Source organism: Lepidochelys kempii, chromosome 2, assembly GCF_965140285.1.
Source record: "Lepidochelys kempii isolate rLepKem1 chromosome 2, rLepKem1.hap1, whole genome shotgun sequence".
Taxonomy (NCBI): Eukaryota; Metazoa; Chordata; order Testudines; family Cheloniidae; genus Lepidochelys; species Lepidochelys kempii.
Window position 1 is genome coordinate 48,899,407 of NC_136381.1, and position 22,369 is coordinate 48,921,775.

Genomic DNA, 22,369 nt, shown 5'->3' on the forward strand with positions numbered 1-22,369 from the left:
CTTACCTAGTCAAACCAAGATATCTTCTAAAACTTCATCTGTTTTCTTAGTATTATTTTTAAAAATTTCCAAATATTACTCTGGCAAACAAGCCTATCAGCAGCCATTTCACTTGTGGTATTTGTGGCAAGGTTTACTCTTAGCTGAAAGATTTTTTAAAAAATATTTAAATTACACAGACTGCATTTATACCATTTTAAATATTTAAATGAGTTAATCTTTTAAATTCATAAGTCTAGAGGGTTTCAAGTAAAATGTTACTCTATTTTTAAAAGTTAGTCTGTAAATGTGGTTCCATATCAAATCTGCTCAATTTACAATCTTTTGCCTTGCAGACGAAACCAGGATTCCTTTTTCTCCATATAACACCAGCAACAAAGATACTGCAGGCCAGATAAGCTTCTCAATTAAAGGTGTGCTGACCTGAAATGCCATTTTAGTCACCCTCCTGAGCAGAACTACTCTTTAAAGGCACAATTGTCCATAATCATTTACACCTATGCAAAGTGAATGAAAAATGCTAACATTTCAGAAGGGTGGTATTTTACACTCACTTTGCACATGGATAAAGCACTACACAATGTGCAAGTCAGCGGCCGATCAGATTTTCTAAGCGCTTGTCTACACTGGCAATTTACAGCACTGCAACTTTCTCGCTCAGGGGTGTGAAAAAACACCCGAGTGCAGCAAGTTTCAGTGCTGTAAAGCACCAGTGTAAACAGTGCGCCAGGGCTGGGAGCCGTGCTCCCAGAGCTGGTAGTTATGCCCCTTGTGTAGGTGGGTTTTTTTTAAAAGCGCTGGGAGAGCTCTCTCCCAGTACTCTGCCGCAAGCACACAAGCCACGTTAAAGCGCTGCCGTGGTCGCACTTTAGCATTGCCAGTGTAGACTAGCCCTAAGTCTCTCTTAGGAGTGAATGGCAGTGAACTAAAGTAGGAATTTGTTTGCCATAGTTCATATCAGAAAAATAATAGCCAGGGAAGCCTGGCTGTTTAAAAATAGCCAGAGCTCCGCTAACCAACTGAGCGGGGGCGAACCAGCTGAGCAGTGGGGAACAGCAGAGCAGCACACAGCAGGAGTTTGCCTGGGAGTTCGCCTGGAGTGAGCCCAGTGAGGCTTACATCTTGCCAACTTCTCTGAGGAAGCTCATAGTAGGAAGGTGATATGGAAGAGGGCGGGGGGGGGTCAGCTATTGTGACCTGCACTGGATGTGCCATGTTTGTCTTTCTTCCACAGGACAGAAGCGACTTTGTCTGTACAAAGTGCAAGCTAGTATCCATATTGGAAGAGAAGATCGAAGGTCTGGAGCTACAGATATCAACCCTGCGTTGCATACGAGAATCTGAGGATTTTCTGGATAAAAGTCAGGATATGCTTCTACGGGCACAAAGCTCTAAAGATTTAGAGCAGGTTGCACAGCGGAGCCAAGAGGCCAGTGAGGAAGCTTGGCAACATGTGACCTCCAGAAGAAGAAGGGGGAATGTCCGGGTACCAGCAACGCGGATACAGGTAAGTAACCGTTTTCATGTTCTTTCCACAGGTACCATTGCGGAGAATGGACCAGATGATACATCTGGGGGGAGGAAGCAGAAGGAGACTCCGCTGGTTGGAAGGCATGAGATGCGCTGTCCTGAGGTTGGGAGTTTCACGACCACCACTCCCAAGAGAAGGAGGCGGTTGGTGGTGGTCGGGGACACTCTCCTCAGGGGGACTGAGTCATCTATCTGCCGCCCTGACCGGGAAAACAGAGAAGACTGCCGCTTGCCAGGGGCTAAGATTCGTGATGTGACGGAGAGACTGCCGAGACTCATCAAGCCCTCGGATCGCTACCCCTTCCTGCTTCTCCACGTGGGCACCAATGATACTGCCAAGAATGACCTTGAGCGGATCACTGCGGACTACGTGGCTCTCAGAAGAAGGATAAAGAAGTTTGAGGCGCAAGTGGTGTTCTCGTCCATCCTCCCCATGGAAGGGAAAGGCTGGAGTAGGGACCGTCGAATCGTGGAAGTCAACGAATGGCTACGCATGTGGTGTCGGAGAGAAGGCTTTGGATTCTTTGACCATGGGATGGTGTTCCATGAAGGAGGAGTGCTGGGCAGAGACGGGCTCCACCTAACGAAGAGAGGGAAGAGCATCTTTGCGAGCAGGCTGGCTAACCTAGTGAGGAGGGCTTTAAACTAGGTTCACCGGGGGAAGGAGACCAAAGCCCTGAGGTAAGTGAGCAAGCGGGATACCGGGAGGAAGCACAGGCAGGAACGTCTGTGAGGGGAGGGCTCCTACCTCATACTGAGAATGAGGTGCGATCAGCAGGTTATCTCAAGTGCCTATATACAAATGCACAAAGCCTTGAAACAAGCAGGGAGAACTGGAGGTCCTGGTGATGTCAAGGAATTATGACATGATTGGAATAACAGAGACTTGGTGGGATAACTCACATGACTGGAGTACTGTCATGGATGGTTATAAACTGTTCAGGAAGCAGAGGCAGGGCAGAAAAGGTGGGGGAGTAGCACTGTATGTAAGGGAGCAGTATGACTGCTCAGAGCTCCAGTATGAAACTGCAGAAAAATCTGAGTGTCTCTGGATTAAATTTAGAAGCGTGAGCAACAAGGGTGATGTAGTGGTGGGAGTCTGCTATAGACCACCGTATCGGGGGATGAGGTGGATGAGGCTTTCTTCCGGCAACTCGCAGAAGCTACTAGATCGCACGCCCTGGTTCTCATGGGCGACTCTGATCTTCCTGATATCTGCTGGGAGAGCAATACAGCGGTGCATAGACAATCCAGGAAGTTTTTGGAAAATGTAGGACAATTTCCTGGTGCAAGTGCTGGAGGAGCCAACTAGGGGGGGAGCTTTTCTTGACCTGCTGCTCACAAACTGGGAAGAATTAGTGGGGGAAGCAAAAGTGGATGGGAATCTGGGAGGCAGTGACCATGAGTTGGTTGAGTTCAGGATCCCGACACAGGGAAGAAAGGTAAGCAGCAGAATACGGACCCTGGACTTCAGGAAAGCAGACTTCGACTCCCTCAGGGAACTGATGGGTAGGATCCCCTGGGGGACTAACATGAAGGGGAAAGGAGTCCAGGAGAGCTGGCTGTATTTCAAGGAATCCCTATTGAGGTTAGAAGGACAAACCATCCCGATGTGTCGAAAGAATAGTAAATAAGGCAGGCGACCAGCTTGGCTTAACAGGTGAAATCCTTGCAGATCTTAAACATAAAAAAGAAGCTCACAAGAAGTGGAAGGTTGGACATATGACCAGGGAAGAGTATAAAAATATTGCTCGGGCATGTAGGAATGAAATCAGGAGGGCCAAATTGCACCTGGAGCTGCAGCTAGCGAGAGATGTCAAGAGTAACAAGAAGGGTTTCTTCAGGTATGTTGGCAACAAGAAGAAAGCCAAGGAAAGTGTGGGCCCCTTACTGAATGAGGGAGGCAACCTAGTGACAGAGGATGTGGAAAAAGCTAATGTACTCAATGCTTTTTTTGCCTCTGTCTTCATGAACAAGGTCAGCTCCCAGACTGCTGCGCTGGGCAACACAGCATGGGGTGTAGGTGGCCAGCCCTCTGTGGAGAAAGAGGTGGTTAGGGACTATTTAGAAAAGCTGGACGTGCACAAATCCATGGGGCCGGACGCGTTGCATCCGAGAGTGCTAAAGGAATTGGCGGCTGTGATTGCAGAGCCATTGGCCATTATCTTTGAAAACTCATGGCAAACGGGGGAAGTCCCGGATGACTGGAAAAAGTCTAATGTAGTGCCCATCTTTAAAGGGAAGGAGGATGATCCTGGGAACTACAGGCCAGTCAGTCTCACCTCAGTCCCCGGAAAAATCATGGAGCAGGTCCTCAAAGAATCAATCCTAAAGCACTTACATGAGAGGAAAGTGATCAGGAACAGTCAGCATGGATTCACCAAGGGAACGTCATGCCTGACTAATTTAATTGCCTTCTATGATGAGATTACTGGTTCTGTGGATGAAGGGAAAGCAGTGGATGTATTGTTTCTTGACTTTAGCAAAGCTTTTGACACGGTCTCCCACAGTATTCTTGTCAGCAAGTTAAAGAAGTATGGGCTGGATGAATACACTGTAAGGTGGGTAGAAAGTTGGCTAGATTGTCAGGCTCAATGGGTAGTGATCAATGGCTCCATGTCTAGTTGGCAGCCGGTGTCAAGTGGAGTGCCCCAAGGGTCGGTCCTGAGGCCGGTTTTGTTCAATATCTTCATAAATGATCTGGAGGATGGTGTGGATTGCACTCTCAGCAAATTTGCGGATGATACTAAACTAGGAGGAGTGGTAGATACACTGGAGGGCAGGGATAGGATACAGAGGGCCCTGGACAAATTGGAGGATTGGGCCAAAAGAAATCTGGTGAGGTTCAACAATGGTAAGTGCAGGGTCCTGCACTTAGGACGGAAGAACCCAATGCACCGCTACAGACTAGGGACCGAATGGCTAGGCAGCAGTTCTGCAGATAAGGACCTAGGGGTGACAGTGGACGAGAGGCTGGATATGAGTTAACAGTGTGCCCTTGTTTCCAAGAAGGCCAATGGCATTTTGGGATATATAAGTAGGGGCATAGCCAGCAGATCGAGGGATGCGATCGTTCCCCTCTGTTCAACATTGGTGAGGCCTCATCTGGAGTACTGTGTCCAGTTTTGGGCCCCGCACTACAAGAAGGATGTGGATAAATTGGAGAGAGTCCAGCAAAAGGCAACAAAAATGATTAGGGGTCTAGAACACATGACTTATGAGGAGAGGCTGAGGGAACTGGGATTGTTTAGTCTGCAGAAGAGAAGAATGAGGGGGGATTTGATAGCTGCTTTCAACTACCTGAGAGGTGGTTCCAGAGAGGATGGTTCTTGACTATTCTCATTGGTAGAAGAGGACAGGACAAGGAGTAATAGTCTCAAGTTGCAGTGGGGGAGGTTTAGGTTGGATATCAGGAAAAACTTTTTCACTAGGAGGGTGGTGAAACACTGGAATGCGTTACCTAGGGAGGTGGTGGAATCTCCTTCGTTAGAGGTTTTTAAGGTCAGGCTTGACAGAGCTCTGGCTGGGATGATTTAGTTGGGGATTGGTCCTGCTTTGAGCAGGGGGTTGGACTACATGACCTCCTGAGGTCCCTTCCAACCCTGATATTCTATGATTCCATGAACCCACTACAGCCCACAATGGGATTAATATGAATTTTGAAACTAAAAAAAAAACAAAAAATAAGAACATTCATGTCATTCTTTCACTTCCTTAATTTTATTAATTAAAAATATTTAAACAAGTCTTTATGGAAGAAAAACAGATTGGAACTCACTGCTGCCTTGATATTAGAAGAAGAAAAATACCTATGGAACTAGCACTTAATGCTAGTCTGTGTAAGAGCTCATTATATCTAATCTCAGAGCTGTACTAGAGTTTGTTTTTTATACTGGAAATTTAGCATTTCAAAAATTTTTTTTACAACCATCTGCATAGTTGTATTTATTTACAACTGTTTCAGAAAAATGGTGCATCTCCAATACACAAAACGTTGCTTTTGAAGAAATGAAAGTATTTATGCAATGATATTGACTTCATTGGTAACTGTTCATTTTACATATTTCAGTTCTGTTTAACTTTGTACCAGTATTGCATATTTACCACACTTTGCCAGTTGACCACATCTCCTTGGGAAAGACCTAGATTGCAATAGCAGAAGAGTGGCAATTCAGAATGAAGGAACACTCACTTGTTCTCACTGCTACTCTATCCAATGCTAAAATACTTAGTCTCAAGAAAATACCAAAAAAGTGTGTGGGGGTAGGTGGGGCGGGAGGGAGGGTTGTGAATGCCTTAAATAACTGGAGTAAGGATACCTGGCATGTTTTCATCTGCTTTTAAATTTTAATTTATTTTTTTAAACCATAAATCTGTTTGTATTAACCAAAACACCTTGCCATTCCTACTTCATATACTTTTAATGTTAAAAATGATAATATTCTGAACCTTGCCATTCTTGTATAGGTTTTACTTGGAGACTAGAGAATTACCTGGCCTTGAAATTATTTGTACTGGAAGTTAAAAAAACATTCTTGAATTGGATAGTATTAGGATTCCTGGTGAATTTCTGCCCTAAACGGTGAAGTTGTTAGCTAAATTTCTATTAGTATGTGTAAGTGTGTTCATTCAAATTAATAGTTTTGTTACTGAATCTAGTTTTTGTAACTAGCCTGCTGTTACTGTAATTAGACAATCTTGCTATCAGACAGGATTGTAACAACTTCAGGGCTGTCACTTCTAAGATATGACACCACAAAATATAGTCAGGGACTTTAATACAGTCCTACAGATTATCCTACATCTCTTGGATTAATACTCCAATTATATTTTTCCCTATTTCAAGTTCATAAACTCTAATTTTTTTAGATAATCCAGTTTATGTCCTTGCTGAAGATAAGTACCTTTTTTCTTCTGTTTTACCATGTCCAAGAGATGGAATTTGCAGCACATCACACGGGAAATGGGACCAAAAAAACAGATTTCGCTGTCATAAAATTCTTTTCAATAGTCAGTGCAATTTTTTCCACCATTACTCCTAGTTTTCCCTCATTATACACCTGTTCTATGGTGTTTGCCTATCTAATCAGTTGTCTCTAAATCTCCCTTGCTTGAGTTCTGATTGTTTTCTTAAACAGTTTCACTGTGCATGTTTAAATAACTACAAGTGATGTACCAAAATCATTATCCATGTCCTTACTATTTACCACACCATCTGCCAGCTTTACCAGCAATGTTAAGATGAGCTAATTAAAAAATATTTAACTGTCATTAATGCTGTTAAACATCACCTCTCTTTACTGTTAGAATAAAAAGTATTTCATTATTACTGTAAGAAATGAATACAACATCCACCTTCTTTCCAAATATAGAATAGAAATTAAATAGCAAAATACTTAGTTAACACAGTAAACTTGCCTGGTGATAGCTCATGTTAGTCAATGGGACTACTCAGAGTAGTAATGTGAAGCACATGCACGTTTGCAAGATCAGGTCTGTGATATGTAATAGAAATTGTACAAAGCATGAATTACATTTTTGAAATTCCAATATAACTCTCAGTTATGAGAAATTTAATATCTAAAATTCTCCATTATTGAGAGATGAATTCTTTCAGCAGGATAATCTCTATCTACTTCAGTCTTTGTGTTGCTGGAAGACTGGAAAACACTTGTTTCAACATTTAGGGCTACATTATTGATTATGATTATGAGGGTCTCAATTGTTTGTGCAACTTGTCAGTGTAAGGAGGGCAGGGTGCTAAGCACTTTCTGAAAAAGTAAAAAATTGTTTAAGGTGTCTCAAATTCGACAACCCAAAATTGAGGCACCCCCAAAACAGTAGTCACTTTTGAAAATTTAAGTTGTAAAACTACAGTATATCTGCAATAACTATATAATTGTCATCCCAAACTTCAAAAACAACACTCTTCCAGGTTTACTGCATACATACTTTCTAACTGCAGATTAACCAAAAAAAAAAAAAAATCTTGTTTCATTTGTATACTAGTATTAGTTAAATCTTCTACAGTACTTCTGCTGTGGCATATATTGATCTCAAAAGCATGCTGTAACTGCATTAATTTTTCTTCCACAACTGCAACTTGCATATACCATCATTACTGAAGGCCCTGTGTGCTTTGCAGTAAGTTGGACCTAATTTCTGTGTCATTTTTGTGTGGCAACATACAACTTACGTAGGGTTCAACTAAGATCAAAGGGAGGCTTCCATTGAATTAAATATGGCTACTACCATCACAGTAATATTTTGTTATTACAATCAATTTATTCTATGCTGCTCCAAGTTTTCAAATATTAAACGATAACATTTGCACTGACTATACAAAATTGCACTTATAAGTTTTAATAAGGAAGCTGGAACACTTGGCAGATTAGTGGACAGTTAAGGCCAGGAAACCACTAGAGTGCTCTAGACCAGACAAATTTATCATTTTAGTCAGTCCAATTTGTACATTGAATGAAACAAGGAACTAATGGATAGAGCCCTGCGCGGATACAAATCTATATCAGCAGATGCGGATATAAATCTGAGCCCTGCACCTCTGCGGATACCGCCAGGAACCACAGAGACGAAAGGAGCAGCATGTCAGGCCACCACTCCCAGAAGCCAGCGCCCTGCGCCAGCAGCTCCTCTGGTGTGGCTGTATCACCCACAGCCCTGCCCACTGGGGTTGGGCACCAGGCTTACCAGCAGCTGTCTCTGGTCACGCTTGCGTGTTCAAGCAGCTCGCATGCCCCCAAACAGGAGAGACAGATTGCTGCGTGGAAGGGACTCCTGTCTCAGAGCGTGCAAGCCACTTGAACTCCCACAGAGCACTTTTCAGTGTCTGCCATCTCTCTAGAAGCATGGAGCCTGCAGCACTCAGCACAGTTCTCCTCTGCATTGCTAATACAGGACACACAATTCTCCAGTATTTGCACAGCTTAAGGGAGTACTGATACAACAGGGACTACCAATACAACAGGGACTACCATGCAAAGATGTTTGAGCACAATAACTGAATGCTGATAGTGAAAAAACAATCCCAGATCGTAGCTGGCGTTCATGGAGCAGTATCACATAGCGGAGAGCAAGTACTGGGCCTGACAAATAAGCACTGACTGGTAGGATCGCATTGTAATGCAGAGTTTGGATGATAAGCAGTGGTTGCAGAACTTGCGGATGCAAAAGGCCACATTCCTGGGCCTTCCAGTCTTCCAGCACAGGTGTACCAAAATGGGAGATGCAGTGAGAGTGGAGAAGTGAGTGGCGATCAAGCTCTGGAAACTTGGAACACTGAACTGCTACTGGTCAGCAGGCAATAATTTGGGAGTTGAAAAATCCACAGTGTGGGCCAAGTATGTAAGGCCATTAACTTAGTGAAGTATAGGAAACACTGGACAAACAAGCAGCAATAGGGTTATCTGTGATGGGGAGATAGATGGTATGCATACCCCTATTTTGGCACTGGCTCACCTTACCACAGACTACATCAACAGAAAGGGCTGCTTTTCTTTAGTAATGTAAGCACTAGTGGATCATGTGGGGAGCTTCACTGATATCAATGTAAGCTGGTCAGGGAAGGTATAGGACACTTGCATCTTTAAGAACACAGGACTTTTCAAAAAGCTGTAAACAGAGACAGTCTTTCCCAATTCGTGGATTACCACTGCTGATGTTGAAATGCCAAAAAAGTGATTCTGGGGGAATCACCTGCATATGCATCTGTACACTGGCCACCTCAAAAGAGCCAAAGAAAGGTTTTACTACCAGCTCTGCTGGTGTGAAATGACTGTTGAGTGTACCTTTGGTAAACTGAAGAGACACTGGTGTTGCTTACTTGCTTAATTCAATCTCACTGAGAAAATCATCCCAAGGGTTGTAGCTGCATGTTGTGTACTTTGCATAACATCTATGAGGCAAGGGTGGAAAAACTGCTGCCAGGGTGAAGGAGTTTAGGTTGACCATCTGTCCGCTAAATTTGAACAGCCAGACGACACAAGGGCTACTAGAAGAGCCAACCATGGTGCTGTGTGGCTGAGGGAGCCTTTAAAAGAGCATTTTACTGGTTAGCCACAAGAGAGTTCTCTGTTGCTTTTATGAAATAGTGTCTGTTCTCTGGTTTCAGAGTGGTAGCCGTGTTAGTCTGTATCAGCAAAAAGAACGAGGAGTACTTGTGGCACCTTAGAGACTAACTAGTCTCTAAGGTGCCACAAGTACTCGTTCTTTTTGTCTGTTCTCTGTACTTAGTGTATATTTATGAATTTGACTGGCACTCTGCCTCCCACTACATACTCTAATGCTTGATGTGAACTAATAAAGATAGTCTGGATTTACAAAAATAGAACTTTATTGTGCGCAAAACAGCTGTTAACAAAATTAAAGTGCAAATACACACATAGCATGTTAAATACTTTTGCAACAATCCCAAATGAAAACGAAAGTAAGCAGTAAACATGTATGTCCATATATGTAAATGGTTCAGTGCAGTGCATTGTGGCTACATACACATTGACCTGTGGTTTCAACAGGTTAGTGTAATGTGTATCAGTAGTTCTCCTTGTTGTTCCCCGGCATGGAGTAATAGGGGTAAGAATGTGCAGTACAGCGCCACATGGAATATTGGGAGTTGTAGGAAGCAGCAGCCATGGCATTCTCCAAGGACTGCGAAGATCTTTGGTACTGTAGATCAGCCATACTCTGCAACATTTATGTTTGTTTCCTGAGCAATCCTTTTATGCCTGGTGCATTTCCTGATGCGCCTCTTGGTCCTTTTGCCTGTCCTGCAGTCACGGCTTTCTCCATTCACTTTCTCCTTGTTTGCCTTGTGAAGGGCACCCCAACACCTCTGATCACTGTGAAAGGAAACTGTGGCTTGGAGGATCTCGTGGAACATATCCTCCCTACTTTTCTTCCTTTTCCTGAGGATCAGCATCAGACATTTAGTGGACGCGAAGGGGTGACCCCTTTAGGCCAGCACACAAAAAGTTACTGATAAAAACAAATAGATATACCATTAGATTTAGTCACAGAAGAAAGGAAAAGGTAAGTCTCAAAACTTCCTTGACATTATTCAACAAATACCTTTAATATATGCTTATTGACACGTTAGCTTTAGAGTGCCTCGCTACAGCACCGCTCTCTAGCTCAAACTATAGTGAGTATGGCATCACGGGGGAAGGAGGAGGAGGAAGAGTGTTCCTCTGCACTTTGTTATTAAGTTAGGCACCCTCCCTAGGTATGATATAGGGAAATGGCAATGAACATATTGGCACTATTTTCATAAGCAATGATTTTGCCTGATATCTCACTCCTGAGGGTGACAAAGGCACCGAGAGCCCAGCTGCTACTGGCATCCCGAAGTCACCCAGGCCTAAACACGGACAGGCAGTTTACCACAATGGTGCCTCCCTAACTCATCACAGAGTGGCATGGAAAAGTGTCCTATTGTGATGAAAGAAACAAGGCTGCCATCCCTAGAAATCTCATGGAAATAGTCTGTAAGCCTCTCCTGAAAAGTTTTATCAAGATCTCTCAAGAGGATAAGAGACACATCCCTACTCTGGTAAACAGTATTCTGCACCCCCCTGCCTAGCCCAACATGCCAAAAAAATTGAAAAACAGATCCTGATTCTACCCCATTTATTCTACATCTACCTGAGTACAGGGCACAGATCTGAAATGGACTGTTTAATGGACGGTTGCCATACAACCGTTTTTATTTTTTAACATTATACCAGTAAAGCAATGAAAAGTCAATACCACTTGAATTGTCTGACCCATTCGTATGTTGCCATTTTTAAATAGCAAACAAAAGCATGGGGAGGGGACGTGAAGGAACAGATGAAGTTTGAGTGAAAGGAAAAATAAAAATAATAAAAAAAAACATTGCAAGGAATAAAGTACACACACACTTACCTGAGTTCCCTTCCCTTTTGTCAGTAGGCTCATCTGGCTAGACTCCTGCAGAACGTCAAATAGTTCCTAGCTTGCAGCATGGTTTGAGTCCCCTGCTTACTTCCCTCCACCCACCATCACCACCACCGTTGTTCATGGCAGGGGTCACTCATGATCTTGGGTTCCTCTCAGGTACCCATCATCACTGGTGAATGTTGGTGGGTTAACTGCCAAGTACAGCATGCAGTTCATTGTAAAAGTAGCAGATCTGCAGGGCAGCACCACATTGCTTGTTGCCTTCCCTCGCTTTGCGATATTACTAGCAGACTTCTTTTGCTTTCATGTTGCACTCCTGCTGATCCCTGTTGTGCCCCTTTGTCATCATCCCCTGTACAATCTGCTCATAGATGATGATGTTTCTATGGTTGGTCCATAGCTGTGCTTGCAGAGCCTCTTTTCCCCTCAAGCCAAGCAGATCCAATACTTCTTGCCTATTCCAGGCAGGAGCGCATCTAGTAGCTTTCTGTGTAGGGGGAGCTGGCATGGTCAGTCGGGCAGCTGGATCCACACAACAAAAGGAGAGCTGCTAGATATGCTCACTCAGATGGGCAATGAGAAAAGGCATTTCAAAAGACACAAGAATTTTAAAGGGGTAGGTGGACTTCTGGACTCTGGGGCCCCGGTGGAGTTCAAAATTGTGACCAGAGGAGTCATCGTCTCAGGGACAGGGTCATTGAGGGACAGGTGCTGGAAGATTGTTAGGGTCAACACAACTAAGGCACCACCTACACTCACACTCCTGAGAAGGTCAACCATGGCTCTGTACTGCTTTCGGGGGTAGTGTTAGTGCATCACTGTAATAGGCCGCTTACATGGACAGAAGACAAATTTAAGCATAGACATGTGCATAGCAAGGTTGACACAAGTGGACTTACGTCAACCTAACTTTGTAGTGCAGACCAGGCTTCAGTATTGCATGCCTATAGTTTTCAATCATACCTATTCCCAGCTCCCAGTACTGACCTGCCCCATCATGCCTAGTGTGACATGGCAGGAATTCAGTGAACCTCTCCTGGCATATAACTGATTTGTCTTGTCTGGGACTCTTGCACTAGCCTCTCTGTGGCAGTTAGTCCCTTCCATGACAGCTCATCCCACACAACCATATGAAGTTTCACATCCCAGATAGTACTGCCCAAACTGTCCTAGAGTGCCACTTAGGCAGACAGGTAGATCGTAGAGGGTACTTAACTTTTTCAATATTGCACTCACCACTCACACTTCCAAAAGGAGGCCCTATGTGGCCCTACACCAAGCAAAAAGTCAATGTGAGAGCATTAATGTACACAGCATGCATAATTCCCAAGGAGAGGATTCAGTTCAAGAGTCAATGCCTGTTCCCCTGAGCCACTATATGAATATGTTGCTCAGCAAGCATCACTCAAAAATATTCCAGAGGAAGCAATGGCTCATAGATTGCTTGCAGACATGCACACTGATATAGCAAAGTATTTGTAGTACAGTAACTTTTGAAATATGTGTAAACTGGTTCTAGTTACCACTGCGTATCTAAACTTGGCATAATCCAGCTATTCACTACATGATGATCAGCCACCTTAGGTTTCAGCTCTGCAGTAAGAAAGTTATAGAATCTGAAGATTTTAAAAGCAGCTCAATCTGGGGGGAACCTCTGTCTCAGAAACTCCTTGAACAAATGACAGCAAAATTTAAACCACAATCTCTATCCCAGTCTCTGCTTCAGTATACCAATTTTCAAGGTAATTTATCTATATAAATTAATTTTAAAGCACTCTGAAAATTAAAGACAGTTCATATTGGGGTGAGGAGAAGGAGGGAAGGATGAAGTATCTCAGGAATCCCTTGACGAAGTTATTCCTAATTTATATCACAAGGTCAAACCACCATTTTTGCTGCATGCCATTTTTCAAGACATTCCATATGCAGAAGGGTTTTAGAGCACTCTGAATATTAAAATCAACTACTTACTGTGGATGTGGGGTGTTATTTATGAAGAAATTCTTGACCAAATGATCCCACACTTACTCCTATGTCTGTACCCCAGATCTTATGTGGAGTGAGTTTGGAAAAGAATCTGAATATGCATGTGGATTTTAGAGCATTTTGAATTATCAGCTTTTAAACAAAAAGTTCCAACTTCAGGGCCAAACAGTGACATGCAGGAATCACTATAAGAGATTAGATCAATGCTGTCTGATAGCAGAAATGCAAGATATCCTGTACAACTGTGGAATAACTTGGCGACAGGAAAGATTTTCTTCCTCACCCCATAAGAGGCTGGCCTATCCCGTGAAACAGCAGGGCACTATATTCGTAATTTTTTTAATTATATTTTATGTAACTCACAGGTTCTCATTATCTATATAAAACTCTAATTCTTATTTTTAACCCTAGTAGGTCTATTGAGCTCATTATCTTGTAGCAATAAGTTTCACAGGTTACATAAAACAGTTTTAAGTTAGTTGTCTTTCAATTTCATTGAATATCCCTTTTCATAATTCTATGAGAAAGAGTAAGGAAACATGGACAACGTACTGTCTCCATTCCGCTCATTGTTCTGTATACTTCTATCATGTCCTCTCTTATTTAGCTCCCCCCTAAACTAAAAACTAACAATATTTTCACTCGGGGAAATCTTCATTTTTTTAATCATTTTCTGGGCTACTACTGTTTTTTCCTCTAACTGGAGCCAGGGAAAGGGGCTTAATTCTAGAAGCATTTCTCAAATGCAGCCACCGGGTGCTTTTCTTGCGGCCACAGCCTTCTGAGTTGTGACTGGGGGGCAAAGTGGGAGCAAAGCAGCAGCCCCCTACCCCCACCCCCCATCGCTCCTGGATGCACTGCCTTAGTGTTGATTGCTGGGGCCACCAGCAGGGGTTGGATCCTGCCCGCCTCTGGAGACACCTGGAATACAACTCTGGAGGAGCCAGCAGTCAGTGGGTTCCCCATCTTCCCAGGGGCGTTGGGCCTTAGGCTTTGGACTTCAGCCCTGGGGCAGAGGGATGGCAGGCGCTGGCTGCAGGGCTTCAGGCTCTAGCCCTGGGCTCCGGCTGCATGGCGGTGGGCACCAGGCTCCATCCCGCCACAGGGTTTCAGTCTCCAGCCCCCTACTGCCTCCACCACCCACATAGCCCCTGGCCCCCACTGCCACCCCCGGTCCCCCATCCAGGGCTTAATTTGTCCCCAGGCTTGCCAGGGCTAAGTAATTCTGCTGTGAAAAATTATATTCGTATATTTGGTAATATCACTTTTCACAACAGACTTACTAATTAGCAATAAATAAATTACAATGATTGGGACATATAAGTGCATATTTATGTTTTTTCCTAAAGCTAATTAAATATTTTAGGAAAAAGTGTGAAAGCAGCCACTACCAAGAGTCGGTGGCCACACACCAAATAATTTCTCTTGAGAACCCATAGTAGTGGCTGATCCTGGTACAAGAGGCAAAAGAGTATCAGGATGACATAATTGTTCGGCAGCAATCAACTTCTTCTCTGCTAATAAAGAGGTACCCAGGGTGGTTCAGAAAGAATGTGTCATATTCTGCTTGCTGCCTAGTTAAATTTAACAAGGCCCCAAGTGCTGAACATGGAATACAAGCAATATCAGAAAAGCTGTGTCTCCTGAATACTTTCATGAAAAAAGAAAAATGATAGTAACAGTGGGGGGGGGGGCCTGAGGGGGGACGGACGGACGGGCCACAAAGCAGATAAACAATTTTAGCAAACATATGCTTGACTTCAGGGTTTTTTAAAGTTTTTCTATCAAACGTCTCGGTAAGAGCATCACTGCTATCTTAATAATGGTAGTTGCATCCAGAAAAGTTAAGTCTGAAGAAAAACTCTGCGGCAAAGTGCACATCAGTTCACGTTCTGCAGATTTGATTTTGTTGGCATTTTTATAATTGAAAAAATAGTGCTTTACTCAAACCAAAAAGTGCTTTCACAATTACAGTGCCTCACGATCACTGTTCCCTCTAAGGTGTGTGCACGTGCACACAGATCCTAAACCACGCACATACGGCAAAATACAGCATGCACAGAAGAAATTTTTTGCGCACACAGCCAGTCAAGAATTAGAGGGAACATTGCTCACGATGCAGAGACCAGATGAAGGAGCTTATCTGAAACACGAGTAAGTGGGGGTGAAGAAAGTTGTTATACTTCTATGGTTGCAGGGATCACACTGGTACAGGTGGTCACCTATTCCTGTAATCATTAATTAATGAAGGTCAAATGCCATCTGGCCCTGAGCTTCCTAAAGACTAATTATTCATAAATAACAGGAGGATAAAAGGTTTCTCTTAAGAATCTTTTTCAAAACACTAATTTTTCCTCTTCACTTAATCCTAGCACTTCTCTCCCGGTAGAACAGTAGTGCTCTTATGTATGAGTACAGACAGTTTCCCTGGGATCAGTAGTGCTGTTGTATAGATAAACACTCATGGTTATGACATGGCGATAAACTGAAATATGGTTTAGTTAATTTGTTAGAAATAGCAGTTTCTCCCTTATCTGGCCATAAAAGCAATGATAAACTCTAATTAAGTCATATATTAAAACAGGTCTAAAAAACATGACAGACACCTACTAGCCAGAGACTGATACAGAAAATGAAGGGAATCCTCCACCTAGCAGGGCCAATGGCAAAGTCCTGGAGAGAAGCTCAGTCACTCCTTTCTACTGGGAAGGAGGAAGGTGCAGGGATTCCTATGAGGATGCTCTCAAAGCATACGTATAGGCTCCACCTTTCCTATAGGTCTTTGACTACTAGATGCTGAACACCTCTCCTAGAGCAGGGGTTCTTAACTTTTTTCTTTCTGAGGGCCCCCTCATCATGCTATAAAAACTTCACAACCCACCTGTGCCACAATAACTGGTTTTCTGCATATAAAAGCCAGGGCCAGCATTAGGGGTAGCAAGCAGGGCAACTGCCTGGGGCCCCATGCCACAAAAGCTCCACGAAGCTACATTGCTCAGGCTTCAGCTACAATTCCAGGGCCCTGACAAGTCTCAGGGCCACAGGCTTCAGACCCATGTGGTGGGGCTTTGGCTTTCTGCCCTAGGCCCCAGCGAGTCTAATGCTGGCCCTGCTTGACGGCCCCCCGAAAACCTGCTTGCAGCTCCACAGGGGGCTCCAGGCCACTGGTTGAGAACCATTGTCCTACAGTACCTCTTTTCTGGTAGGAAGAAGGAGCTTTCTTTCCCATTTCTCTCAAGGTGATGTGGTGGAGTGTCCACTACCTGTGCCAGTGCTCCCTTGAAAATGCCACCTCTTTTTATAGCAGGCTTACAAGTCATGACAATTTATTTAAAACAAAAACAAAAAATTGTATCACTTAAGAAAAAAGTTTTGAGATGGGGTGGAGGGGTGGCTTTCCAAATATGAGCTGAGTGTAATTAATGCAGTGCTGCCTTTGAGAGTCTGCAGACACCACAAAATAATGACTGAGATGTGAACTCCCCTGCTGCCATTTGTTACACACAGCAGTTAATGCCAATGCACAATAATCATGGCACTTTAAAAGTCAGCATTAACTAGTCCACTGCTGATCAGCTGAGCTGATAGGAAGAGAAATGGGGTGAGATTTTGAAAGACAGAAGAAAAATGAGGGACGACAGGGAACAGAAAAGGAAAGGAGGACGAAGAAGACAGGAAAAAAAGAACAAGAACAGTGGTAATCCTAAAGGAGAGTATAAAATCGTTCTTACTCAATATGACAATAAAAAAAAAAAACACAGAAGTTTATTTACTACACAGGGCCATATTCCATGGTGGTTCTTTGTAAAAATCTCCCGCAGCCATCTGTGGGAGTTTGGCTGTGGATTTTGGATAATACATAGTCCTAAATTTATATTCTGATTCACTAATCATAATTAAACATGAAATTCAGCCTCCTGAATAGAATGAATTTGGCAGCTCTGGTTTATGGCTTTCACAAAATGCAGCAGAGTAAAAATGACAGTATTCTTGTTAGTTTAATTGCTGCTATTTAGAACACTGTGACCAGCAATGAAACTAGTGAAACTGACCACAGCTCTATTACTTTCATTCCACTGTTTGGAAAAGCTATAAACAGCAGTCATAACACTGGTGCTGCCTGTCGGCAAACTTGGAAAGACTGCACTGCATCAGTTGCATAAGAAAACATAAGGGCTAGAAATTTAATTTTTATTAATAAAAAGGTTACATTTTGCCAAAGCTGATAGGTTAGGATCCCACTTGGCCCAGAAAATGTCCAATATATAACTGGCAACTAGATTTTTCAAGCCCTGTCTTAACTACCCAGTGAAAATCTCTGAATTTCTGAAAACGTCAGTTGTTAAAGAGTGGAGTGGTTAACAGAACACTGAGTAACATGACTGATATTTCTGGAGAACAAGAGAACGGGAAGAGAGACTTTGAAGGAAAGGCATGCAAAGAGTTACACACAGTACAGCTGGGTTTTAAAAGGAGATTTAACTTATAATTTACATACTTTAAGGTAATACGAGTAAAAAATTGTAACAGTATTCCTATTAACAGAGTTCATATTTTGGTGCAATCATTGCTTTGTTTTCAGCTTGAATGGAAAAGTGGAGTACTTGTTTACCAAGTTGGTCAAGTAAAGTACTGAAATTACAACTAAGCAGTTTGGGGTTTTTAAAAGTTTTTTGCCTTTTTTCTGTTGGCTTCATTTTCTGCATCCTAGTTTTAGGATGGATATCTTAAAGGCGCACTCAACACCTAGTTTTGGTTCTAAATTTATATCCATTTTTATTTTGTAAAGTCTGTTTAATTTATTAATTTCTAAATATTAAAACAAGTTTATTAATTTATTGGAGGTGTTATATAACTTGTTATGTAACTGCCATGTGCTATAAAATAGCAACTGTTGGGATTCTGTGGTTCCCAATAGAGGAAAGAGCAAAGAAGTGGGAGGAAAAATCACCTCCTGGCCCCCTGGTTTGGCCATAATAAGAGAAACAGTGGAAAGGTTAAGAGGACCTGTCTCAGCCTCCACCATTTTCTTTTCAGGAGAGAGGGAGGAAGGTGATTGGGAGGGTGTTCCAACTCAGCATTCATGCATGGAACACTGAGAAGGAGGAAGGGGTAACAAGGCAGGTATTTCTCCCTCCTCTTTCAGTGTGTTCCACAGAGCCAGGAAAGCAATTAAGGACAAGGCTAGTGAAGAACAACAGGATCACTACGTCTCCATGACTCTTTCCAGGATCTGGGGAGCAGCAGGTCACCTCTATCTGGGATCCTTCCGCAGTGACCTGCTAGCACAGGCAGCAAAACAGAGTTCATTTTAAGTCTAGTCTCAAATTGGTGTCCAAGTTAGCTGACATTTTGTTTCGTTAACATATTTTTAGTATCAGACTCTAAAAACCATTACTTTTACTACCTCAAAATATCCATTAAACTTCAAAGATACAAACTGAGGCCTACAATCGGCAAGTTGTTCCAAGTGGGCAGACTCTAGATCCTGCAAATTCTTACACATATGAATAACTGCATAATCCTAAAAACATTACAGGGCATAGGAACGACCCTCAAAGCACTACAGTATCCAGTAGCATTTTCAGGATCAGACCATTATAATGAAGTCTAATGTATTGTATACACCACCACATGGGGAAGAGAGGAATTGGCATAAGGGTGCTAAAAATTCAACTTAAAGCAACAGACGTATAACGTATCTTGGTTCTCTCATTTCACTCATGTCTTAGGAACGAGATGAAGTAAGCTATTGTGATTTTGAAAGGTGTTTGCACCTGCCACCTCTTCCCCAAAAATAAATAAAAAACCATGAGAAGCTTTCATTCTGTGCAAACCCTCACACCTCATTTGATCATAAGTTAGTAAAACACTGAAATACATAAACTGAGTTCATATGTAGATTAACCTGAGTGGCTCACATTAGTTTATCAAACTCCATTTAATGAAAATCTCAAGGAGTTTGTGAAAAATTATAACAGGTCATCAACAGTCAATTTATTCCTTCCCTAACTAAAGTGTTAGTATCACAAGAGAAATGTAAGGTTGAATTATTTTTATTGAAAGTGCTATCCATCCATTCATATGTTAACTATACTAAATATATGACAGCAAAATCTAGTGAGCTAATTGTAGTATAATTGTGTAACCTGGATAACTACCCAAGAATACCATTGTGGTGATTTTCTATATGAATACGGGATCACCATTGAAATATGAAAATAACTTTTGGGAGTATTTGTAGAACTTTGTCAAAGATTTAAGCACTCTGTAACAAATTCATGTTCTATTTTTGTCCATATCTTATTTTGATAGATTGTTTTAACTAAATGCCTGTGTAATGGGATATACAGACAGAAAGATGAATGCCTTTACAATGTAGTTCAATTTAGATACCTATTTTTTTTAAATAAAGATAGGTATATAGAAAGGAGTCAGTAAGTGGAACACTGTAGTAGCTCACTATAGCATTTATGCTAAAACCACTTAATTGGTGCATGTTCTGTTAAACGACTGAGATTTTAAAATCAAAATATTCAACGAATTAGACGTTAAACAGCACCACAAAGATTCTCAGGCCAATTCTAACCTGGGCAGTAACTGCAATTAACTCTCTCTTCAGCCCCACCACGCGCTGCACAGGAGCCCTATACCTCCCCTGCCAATGGGGCGCAGGGTGGGGAAGACAGGTTGCAGGGTCACAGTCCTTCGCAGGGGAGGTGTGGGGTGTCCCCTGCCCCGGTTGCGCGGAGGGAAGCCAAACAGACATGTAACAATCACCCTCTCCTCCTCTTTCACCTCTCTAGGTAAAGAAACATGGGCCGCCTCCGCGACTGCCCTACTGCTTCCCATACGCTCAGCACGGACTCGGGTCAGGGCTCAGCCGCATCTACCCCCATGGCCAGGCCCAGGAAAAGAACAAGGTTACGCGCCTGACACAGGATATCACAGCGACCCTCCCCCTGCGCGCCCAGTGGTGCAGGGGCCCTGGGGCCAACGGCCACCCCCGCCGCGCTCCCAGCAGGGGCCAAGGGGGGCAGCCCTGGTACGGCTCCCCTTCGCCATTTTGACCTGAGCCTCCCCACTGAGAGGGGCAGCGCCTGTGGGCCCAGAGACACCCTCTCTCTCCCCCCTCACAGCTGTGGGAGGAGAAAGTGTCCGCTCCGCGTCCCTCTCCCAGAGCGGGCGAGAAGGGGCCCCGCAGCCGCCCGTCTACTCGCCCAGCCGGGCTGGCAGAGCCTGTTTGTGCCCTTACCGTGGCCCGAAAGCCGCCACCGCTGCCCCCTCTCCGCCGAGGCGCCTCACCCCTCCGCCGCACAGAATGATGCCATCTCACGGCGGAGGCATCGGCGGCTCGCGCACAACAACCCCCTCCCCCACGCCAGCCGTCGCGCGCCCCCAACTGCCAGCGCCGACCGAGCCGGACGCTGAGCGCGTGCGTTTCTGCGCGCGCGCCCGCCCGCCCGCCAGGGGAACAGGAACTTGTAGGAGCAGGAGCTTCTGCCTCCTCGGCCTGAACCAACTTCTCTACGGCGGGGGGGGGGACTAGGCCAACCGCTCCAGCGAAAGAAAGGGGCAAGGGCTTACGCTGCAAGGGGTTGAACCAACTGAGTGCCCCGAACTGAACCAACCTCTGTAGAGGCGGGAGCTGGAGGTCGGTGGGTTTCCTCCTGATCACCCTGGCGTGCTCCAGTTGGGGAGGGGTGAACGTGGCATGGGGCAGCGATGCCGTTTAGAGGCACTGAACCGAAGCAGCTTCTGTGCTGGGCGAGGCATTAAGCCAGCGGGCCCTGGTACCCTGTACGTGGTTCACCAGGTAATAGCTACCTGCTTCTGCCTTCGCGCTCTTTGGATAAGGTTCAACCCCATCGCCATTTCCACCCACTCAGTGATTCTAGGGCTTGGTTGTTGGAGGAGGGGCTGCAGCGGCTGTGGTGTGTTAGAGAGAGTGAGTGAGAGAGAGTGGGGAGGAGGGTTATATATGAAGGAAAAGTTATTCTGTGCCCTGCAAGTTACTAGTGAACTAGTCACAGCACAGAAGAGTGAAAGCTGAGCCCCAGGGAAGGGCAGGGGCTGGATTTAGCTTAGACCTAGTCTGCACATACATTTTGTATCAGGTTTCCAATTTTGGTTGAGGGGTTTGACTTTTTACCAAGCATTACTGGACTGGCACTTCAGCCCCAGATGACTGTGCTACGTAGGCACTGTAGAAACACAGAATAAAGAGACAGTCCCCATAGTTACACCAGTACAGCCCCTAGCGCAGATGTAGTTATTATGGCATGAGTGCTTACACCAGTACAGCTTATTCCACTTCCCCTAAGGGAAGCAGTTATACTAGTATAAGTACATGTACTGATAGAACTGCACCTGCAGCAGTGAAGACGATTGTACTACTTTAAAAAGAACAGGAGGACTTGTGGCACCTTAGAGACGAACCAATTTATTTGAGCATAAGCTTTCGTGAGCTACAGCTCACTTCATAAGCTCACGAAAGCTTATGCTCAAATAAATTGGTTCGTCTCTAAGGTGCCACAAGTCCTCCTTTTCTTTTTGCGAATACAGACTAACACGGCTGTTATTCTGAAACCTGTACTACTTTAACTTCTGTATTTAGACAAGGCCTTTGGAATGGACTCATTCATTAGAGATTTGACACCCTGCTCTTTAAATTAGGGAACAAGACCCCGGCCCCAGCATTTACCATTAGACATTTGTAACTTCTAATTTTTTTTTAAAAAGACACACACACTTTAAAGCCTTTTTTTAGGCATAATGAAGAATCAATTTGAAAAATAAGCCACAGACTGTTAAAAAAAATCCTTTGCTGGTCACCTTTAAGAAATGTTTTAGACTAAGCTTTTCGAGAAGATAGAACAGAAAAGTAGGGTCTCTCTTAACCAGATACAGTGGTAGGAAT

General features: G+C 43.8%; 1 protein-coding gene across 2 annotated transcripts in view; it reads right to left on the reverse strand.

Moving 5' to 3' along the window:
• WWP1 (WW domain containing E3 ubiquitin protein ligase 1) overlaps positions 1–20,870 on the reverse strand; it is a 180,594-nt gene extending 159,724 nt beyond the window's left edge. The window contains exon 1 of one of the 2 annotated variants that reach the window (XM_073330653.2): positions 20,705–20,870. The gene's annotated coding sequence lies outside the window, so the exon portion shown is untranslated. The remainder of the gene's footprint in view (positions 1–20,704) is intronic. The other variant, XM_073330655.2, reaches the window with a different exon arrangement.
• Positions 20,871–22,369: the final 1,499 nt, after the last annotated feature.